Below are 6,895 nucleotides of genomic sequence, written 5' to 3'. Positions count from 1 at the left end.
CATCTTGGCCTCCTAAAGTGCTGGGATTACGGGCGTGAGCCACCACACCCGGCAGACTTTTTTTTTTTTTAATTAATCTTTGTAGTCTGTCTCTGTGCCAATGATCAGCCAGAGCTATAAACTTAAGGTTTTCTCAAGTCTTCTCTGAACGTGCGCCTTCCCTGGGGCACACATGGTGACTCTCTAATTTCCCCCATATATGCAGTTGCTTTTGAATGTTCTAGTCTTCAATGTCTGCCTCCCAAGAGGGGAGAAAGAGAAATGTGAACCAGGTGGGTGCAGGCCCACAGTCCTTAAATCCTCTGGAAGTCACTTCAGTCAGAGGGGGAAGGGCTTGCAACATTGGGGGCAGGTGCAACCACAATAACCACCACCTCTTTGCACCTCAGTGATCAGAAGCAGCAATCAGTGAGCAGAGCACAGACCTCCCGTATTTGGAGGACAGGGTCCTTTTTGTTCACCCGGCTCCCACCCACCAGCTGTCTGCAAGCTGCTCCAGGAACATGTGCACAGCTGCCTGCCAGGGGCATGGGATGGGAGATGGGTGGCTGCTGCCTGCTGAGAGCTGAAATTGACCCAAATTAGCCACAGTTGGAAGCCGTCAATAGACTCCAGAGTGCCAAAATAGTCACATCAGACAGATTCTGCCAGCGCAATTGTTGTCTAGGTGAAGAGACAGATTTCTGGAACTTGCTACTCCACTGTCTTAGAATCTTCCTCTCCCCAATTTTTTTATTTTGAAAAATTTTGGCCAGTAAGGTTTTTTCAAAGGAAAGAAATTGGCTGGAAGATACTTATATACTAACATGCTTTGGGAGGAAGTTTTCTCACTTCTGAGGCACATGCCTGTCTCTCAGTAAACACTGGCCTAAAGCAAGGTTGGGAAGTGACTTTCTCCCCGACAGTATGTCAGGCTGGTGGGAAATCTCCTCTCAGGAATGTCTGTGAGAAGAAGCAAGTGACTACAAGCTGGTGGATGCATAAGGAGCTCTTGATCTTGGGAGTGGGAAGGGGCCACTCCCATCTGCACATGGCCTCTTGCTGTTTCCCTGGCTTGTAGCATGGAGATTTATGGGCATGTAACTTTTACAGTCACTTTTTTTTTTTTTTTTTGAAACAGAGTCTCACTCTGTCAGCCAAGCTGGAGTGCAGTGGCACAATCTCAGCTCACTGCAACCTCCGCCTCCCGGGTTCAAGCGATTCTTGTCCTCAGCCTCCTGACTAGCTGGGATTACAGGTGCACGCCACCACGCCAGTCTAATTTTTGTATTTTTAGTGGAGATGGGGTTTCGCCATGTTGGCTAGGCTGGTCTTGAACTCCTGACCTCAAGTGATCTGCCCGCCTTGGCCCCCCAAAGTGCTGGGATTACAAGTGTGACCCACCATGCCCTGCCATGATGTCACTTTTCTAGCAAGAGGTCTCCTTGTCTGTATTCAAGTGGGGGGAGGTAGAATGGGGAGCAACAGGTGTGACCAGAAAACAGTCTCCCCACCCAGCCCACCCATCTCTTTCCCCATCCCAGGAGGGTCCTCTGTGGCCTGTGGAGGGTGACAGTGCCCCACACTGGGAGCCCTTTTCCTCCCAGATCTGAGCCCCTTCTGAAGGGGTGGGATGATTTGAAGGGGAGCTGCTCTGGTATTTCAGGAGGTTGAAAAAGGAAGGGGGCCCTACGTCTTGTGCTGGACTTCCTGGGCCTGGAGAGGACAAGGGCCATGGAATCCACAGGGAGAGATGCTGGAGCCCACTCAGACCCTGCATTCTCGATGCAGGAATCCCTTGGGTGTGTTTGTGCCCAGAAGGACTGGTGAAGCTGGCACTGTGTGTGGAACCATCCTCTTCTGGAAGCTTACGCTGCTAGTGGTGTCACTGCAAGCAGGAGGGCAGCCCTCAGTAGCAGAGCTTGGTGGCCCGAGCTCTGGTGGTCTGAGATGCGCTGGAGTTCTTACCTACACAACAGGAAATGTTCAGAGTGCTTTCCTTCCTCCCTGCTTCTCTCCCATCCTCCTTCCCTCTTTCCACAAAACATTTCACACATACATCAAAGAAGAACGAAGAGAGCAATAAACTCTCTTGTACCTATCAGGCAGCTATCAGCTACCTACAGTGAGCATCTCAGGACCACTTGTTTCACTTTTTTTTTTTTTTTTGAGACGGAGTCTCGCTCTGTCGCCCAAGCTGGAGTGCAGTGGCATGATCTCAGCTCACTGCAACCTCCGCCTACCTGGTTCAAGCGATTCCCATGCCTCAGCCTCTGGAGTAGCTGGGATTACAGGCACCCGCCACCACGCCCAGCTTTTTGCATTTTTAGTAGAGATGGGGTTTCACCATGTTGACCAGGCTGGTCTCGAATTGCTGACCTCAAGCGATCCACCCACCTTGGCCTCCCACAGTGCTGGGATTACAGGCGTGAGCCACCGCACCCGGCCTGTTTCACCTTTTTTTTAAGTTCTTTTTTTAGTTGTAGAGACGAGGTCTCACTATGTTGCTCAGGCTGGTCTCGAACTTCTGGGCTCAAGCAATCTGCCCGCCTTAGCCTCCCAAAGTGCTGGCATTACAGATATGAGTCACTGCGCCTGGCCTCTTTTTTCATCTTTATGCACTCACATCCACTCACACGATCAGATTATTTAAAAGCAAACCTCAGACATTATAGTATTTTACCCATAAATACTTTAGGCTGTATCTCTAAAGGCTAAAATTTTCTTCTTAAGAGATGAGGTCTCACTCTGTTGCCTAGGCTGGAGTGTGGTAGTGTGATCTTGGCTCACTGCAGCCTCAAACTCCTGGGCTCAAGTGATCTCCCTGATTCAGCCTCCCAAGTAGCTAAGACTACAGGCACACACCAGCATGCCTGGCTAATTTTTTGTGTGTATATATGGTCTTGCTATGTTGCCCAGGCTGGTCTTGAACTCCTGGCCTCAAGCAGTCTTTCCACCTCAGCTGGGACTACAGGTGCATGTCACCAGGAGGATAAGAATTTTTTAAAAACCCAATTGCACTATCACACTTTGGCATCTTTGGCATCTTTTTTTTTTTTGAGACAGAGTCTCGCTCTGTCGGCCAAGCTGGAGTGCAGTGGCATGATCTCGGCTCACTGCAACCTCCGTCTCCTGGGCTCAAGTGATTCTCCTGCCTCAGCCTCCCTAGTAGCTAGGATTACAGGCACTCGCAACCATGCCCGGCTAATTTTTGCATTTTTAGTAGAGATGGGATTTCCCCATGTTGGCCTGGCTGGTTTCAAACTCCTGACCTCAGGTGATCCACCTGCCTAGGCCTCCCAAAGTGCTGGGATTACAGGCTTGAGCCACTGCGCCCAGCCACTTTGGCATTTTTTAATGCCCAATCCTTATTTGCCTTTTCCTGATTTTCTCAAGAATACATTTTTATATAGCTGTCCCCCCTTATCTGCGGGGTGTACGTCCAAGATCCTGTGGATGCCGTGAAACCACAGATAATGCCGAGCCCTTGTATACGATATTTTTTCCTATACATACACACCTATAATAAAGTGTAATTATAAATGAGGCACAGTAAGAGTTTAACAACAATAATTGATAATACACTGTAATAAAAGTTATGTGAATGTGGTCTCTCTCCCTAAGACTATCTTATTGAATTGTACCACAGACAACTGCAATGGTGGAAAGTGGAACCACGGATCAAGCGGGATTGGTGGGTTTCAGTCAGAATCCACCTAAAGTCCACACGCCGCATTTGGTAGATGTGTCTTTTAGGTCTATTTTAATCTGCAGTGACCTTCTCTGGACTGTGCAAGGCTGGGAGAGTCTCGGGATGAAGGAATGGTGTGGAGCTCTTCTCACGTAATTTCAGAAGGCAAGAGGCGTTCCATGCTTTGCATCCTGAGCATAGATTAGCTCATGTGATTCTCACAAGAACCCCATCAGGTAGTAATTACGCCCATTTTTCAGACGAAGAAGCTAAGTCTGAGGGAGGCTTTCCAAATAAGCAGAAGTGAAGGTTTCACTTATTTCATCTCGCGGACCACATCTATTTCTCTCCAGAATTTCTGGTGACCCTGGGACAAGCCACAGAGGTAGCTGCCACCTCCAACAACACAGGGCCCTCTTGCTGGTGGGTCCCATCTGGGGAACTTCTGAGATCCAAAGGGGGCTACGTATGATGATGTGCAGACGACAGGCACTGACGACTCGTGTGCTCCCCAGCTCTCCTGGAGCATCAACGAGAAAGCATTTTTATTTTTCATAACTGCTGCAGATACACACAGTCCTCTTTTGGTTTAGATTAGATTTTTTTCTCATGAGATTTTATTTTCCATCTGTAAGAAGCATATATATTTATACATGCATATATAAGGTGTGAAAAATAATGAAATGAGCCCTTAAGCACCCAACAGGCTGCTTAAGAAATAGAATGCTGGCCGGGCACAGTGGCTCACTCCTGGAATCCCAGCACTTTGGGAGGCCAGGCAGGAGAATCGCTCGAGCCCAGGGATATGAGACCAGCCTGGGCAACATAGTGAGATCCTGTCTCTACAAAAAATTTAAAAATTAGGCCAGGCGTGGTGGCTCACACCTGTAATCCCAGCACTTTGGGAGGCTGAGGTGGGTGGATCACGAGGTTAGAAGATTGAGACCACCCTGGCTAACATGGTGAAACCCCATCTCTACTAAAAATACAAAAATAAAATTAGCCGGGTGTGGTGGTGGGCGTCTGTAGTCCTAGCTACTCGGGAGGCTGAGGCAGGAGAATGGCGTGAACCCGGGAGGCGGAGGTTGCAGTGAGCCGAGTTCATGCCGCTGCACTCCAGCCTGGAATTTTCAAAAAAACAAAAAAAAATTAGCTGGGTATGTTGGTGCATGCCTGTGGTCCCAGCTACTCAGGAGGCTGAGGTGGGAGGGTTGCTTGAGCCCAGGAGGTCAAGGCTGCAATGAGCTATGATCACAACCTGGGCAATGGAGCAACAGCTTCTCTGGTAAAAAAAAAAAAAAAAAAAAAAAAAGAAGAAGAAATAGAATGCTAAGGATATCTTTGAAGCCACTGTTAGCCCCTCCCAAATGCATCCTCTCCCTCCTTATCCCCCTAGTAATCTGCTCTGGGCTTTTATCGCTTCCTTGCTTTTCTTCATGTTTACCACATTTACGCATGCACATATTGTTGAAGAATATTTTGGTTAGTTTTGCTTGTTTTTGAACTTTATACAAAGGTATTATATATTTTTTGTATTCTGTGATTTGCTTGTTTTTTCCCTCAACGTTATGTTTGGAGGGTTCATTCATGTTGATGTGCGCACATATGCAGTTTCACTGTGTATCACAATTTACTAATCCATTATCCCATTGGACACTTGGCTTGTTTCCTGTTTTTATTTTTTCTTAATTACAAACAAGGTTACCTTGGGCCCTCCTACCTGTCTGTGGAGCACATGAGTAAGAGTTTCTCTAGCATATATGGTTAAGAGTGAAACTGCTGAGATGAAGGGTATAAACGTGGCTAACATGCACAGGAGACTTCCAGTTGCTGTATGTCTTCACCAACACAGGATACTGTTGACTTTTAATTTGTGTCAATCTGCTGGGGATACACTGGTATCTAATTATGTTTTTGAAATTTAATTTAATTTTTTTTTTGTAAGGTCTCATTATGTTACCCAGGTTGGTCTCAAACTCCTGGGCTCAAGTGATCCTCCCAGCTCGGCCTCCCAAAGTGCTGGAATTACAGGCATGAGCCACCGCACCCGGCTTGCTTCTTATTCTTGTTATGATTGTTTCCTATAAAGAAAAGAGGGAAATCCTGTCTTTAATTTGCCATGTTCAAATCAGAAATGTACTCCCTTTTCATCTTAGCTTTACATTGCCTTCTCTTTCTTCCTCCTTTGATTAGTGTTGCTAACAAATGTGTCGATTTTATTAGTCTTTTCAAAGAAACCATTTTTGGCTCTTTTGATTCTCTACTGCTTCTTTTTCTTCTCTTATTTTGCTGCTCTTATCTGTGTCTTCCTTCCTTCGACTTCTTTTGTCTGTTCCTTCTTTTATCTCTCTCCGTCTCTTTCCTTCCTTTCTCTTTCTTTCTCTCTCTCTCTCTTTCTTGTTTCTTCTTTCTTAACAGGACCTCTGTCACCCAGGTTGGAGTGCAGTGGCATAACCAAGGCTCACTGCAACCTCCACCTCCCAGGTTCAAGTGATTCTCATGCCTCGGCCTCCCGAGTAGCTGGAATTACAGGCGTGCGCCACCACGCCCAGCTAATTTTTGTATTTTTAGTACAGACAGGGTTTCTCCACGTAGGCCAGGCTGAACTTGAATTCTTGACTTCAAGTGATCCACCTGCCTTGACCTCCTAATTTTTATATTTTTTTTAGAGACGGGGTCTCACTTTTGTTGTCCAGGCCGGTCTTGAACTCTGGGTCTCCAGCAATCCTCCCTCTACGGCCTCCCAAAGAGATGGCATTACAGGCATGAGACACCGTGCCCCAGCCAGCTCTCAGATATTTTGTCGAAATGAGATAATACATCTTTGAAAAGCCGTGATCGGTTAATGACAAAGAAACAGGAATACAGCAGGATCCTTTTGGACAGGAGGAAATGCTGAAGGATCTGATTAGTATTTCACCTGGGGACCTCCAAGAAAGCATCTTAAGGCATATACTTGGTTATTCTTTCCGCCTTGGACTTGTTCACCGTCGTTTAACCACACAGGGGAAGTGCAGTAGGCTTTTCTGCCAGTTCTGCATCCGCAGCGAGACTGTGGGCCCAGGTTCTCAGACACAAATCCTAACGGCAGATGGCAGTGTTGCACACAATGGAGCCAGCGTTAAGTACAAAAAAGAGAATTCAAACAAGTGTTATAAATAAATAAATATTTAGGCCAGGCGCGGTGGCTCACACCTGTAATCCCAGCACTTTGGGAGGCCAAGG

General features: G+C 47.0%; 1 protein-coding gene across 17 annotated transcripts in view; it reads right to left on the bottom strand.

Annotated features, from left to right (window-relative positions):
* Positions 1 to 1,113: 1,113 nt before the first annotated feature.
* Positions 1,114 to 6,895, bottom strand: part of LOC104006655 (protein FAM153B) — a 79,129-nt gene continuing 73,347 nt past the window's right edge. For 6 of the 17 annotated variants that reach the window (XM_063810922.1, XM_063810930.1, XM_063810935.1 and 3 more), the window contains one exon: positions 5,333 to 5,751. The gene's annotated coding sequence lies outside the window, so the exon portion shown is untranslated. Of the gene's footprint in view, positions 1,948 to 3,534; positions 4,299 to 5,332; positions 6,752 to 6,895 lie in introns of those variants that run through there. The other 11 variants (XM_063810923.1, XM_063810942.1, XM_054685323.2 and 8 more) reach the window with 9 other exon arrangements.

The sequence above is a fragment of the Pan troglodytes genome, chromosome 4, assembly GCF_028858775.2.
Source record: "Pan troglodytes isolate AG18354 chromosome 4, NHGRI_mPanTro3-v2.0_pri, whole genome shotgun sequence".
NCBI lineage: Eukaryota > Metazoa > Chordata > Mammalia > Primates > Hominidae > Pan > Pan troglodytes.
The sequence above is the reverse complement of the archived record's forward strand: the minus strand, read 5'-3'. Positions and strand labels throughout refer to the sequence as shown.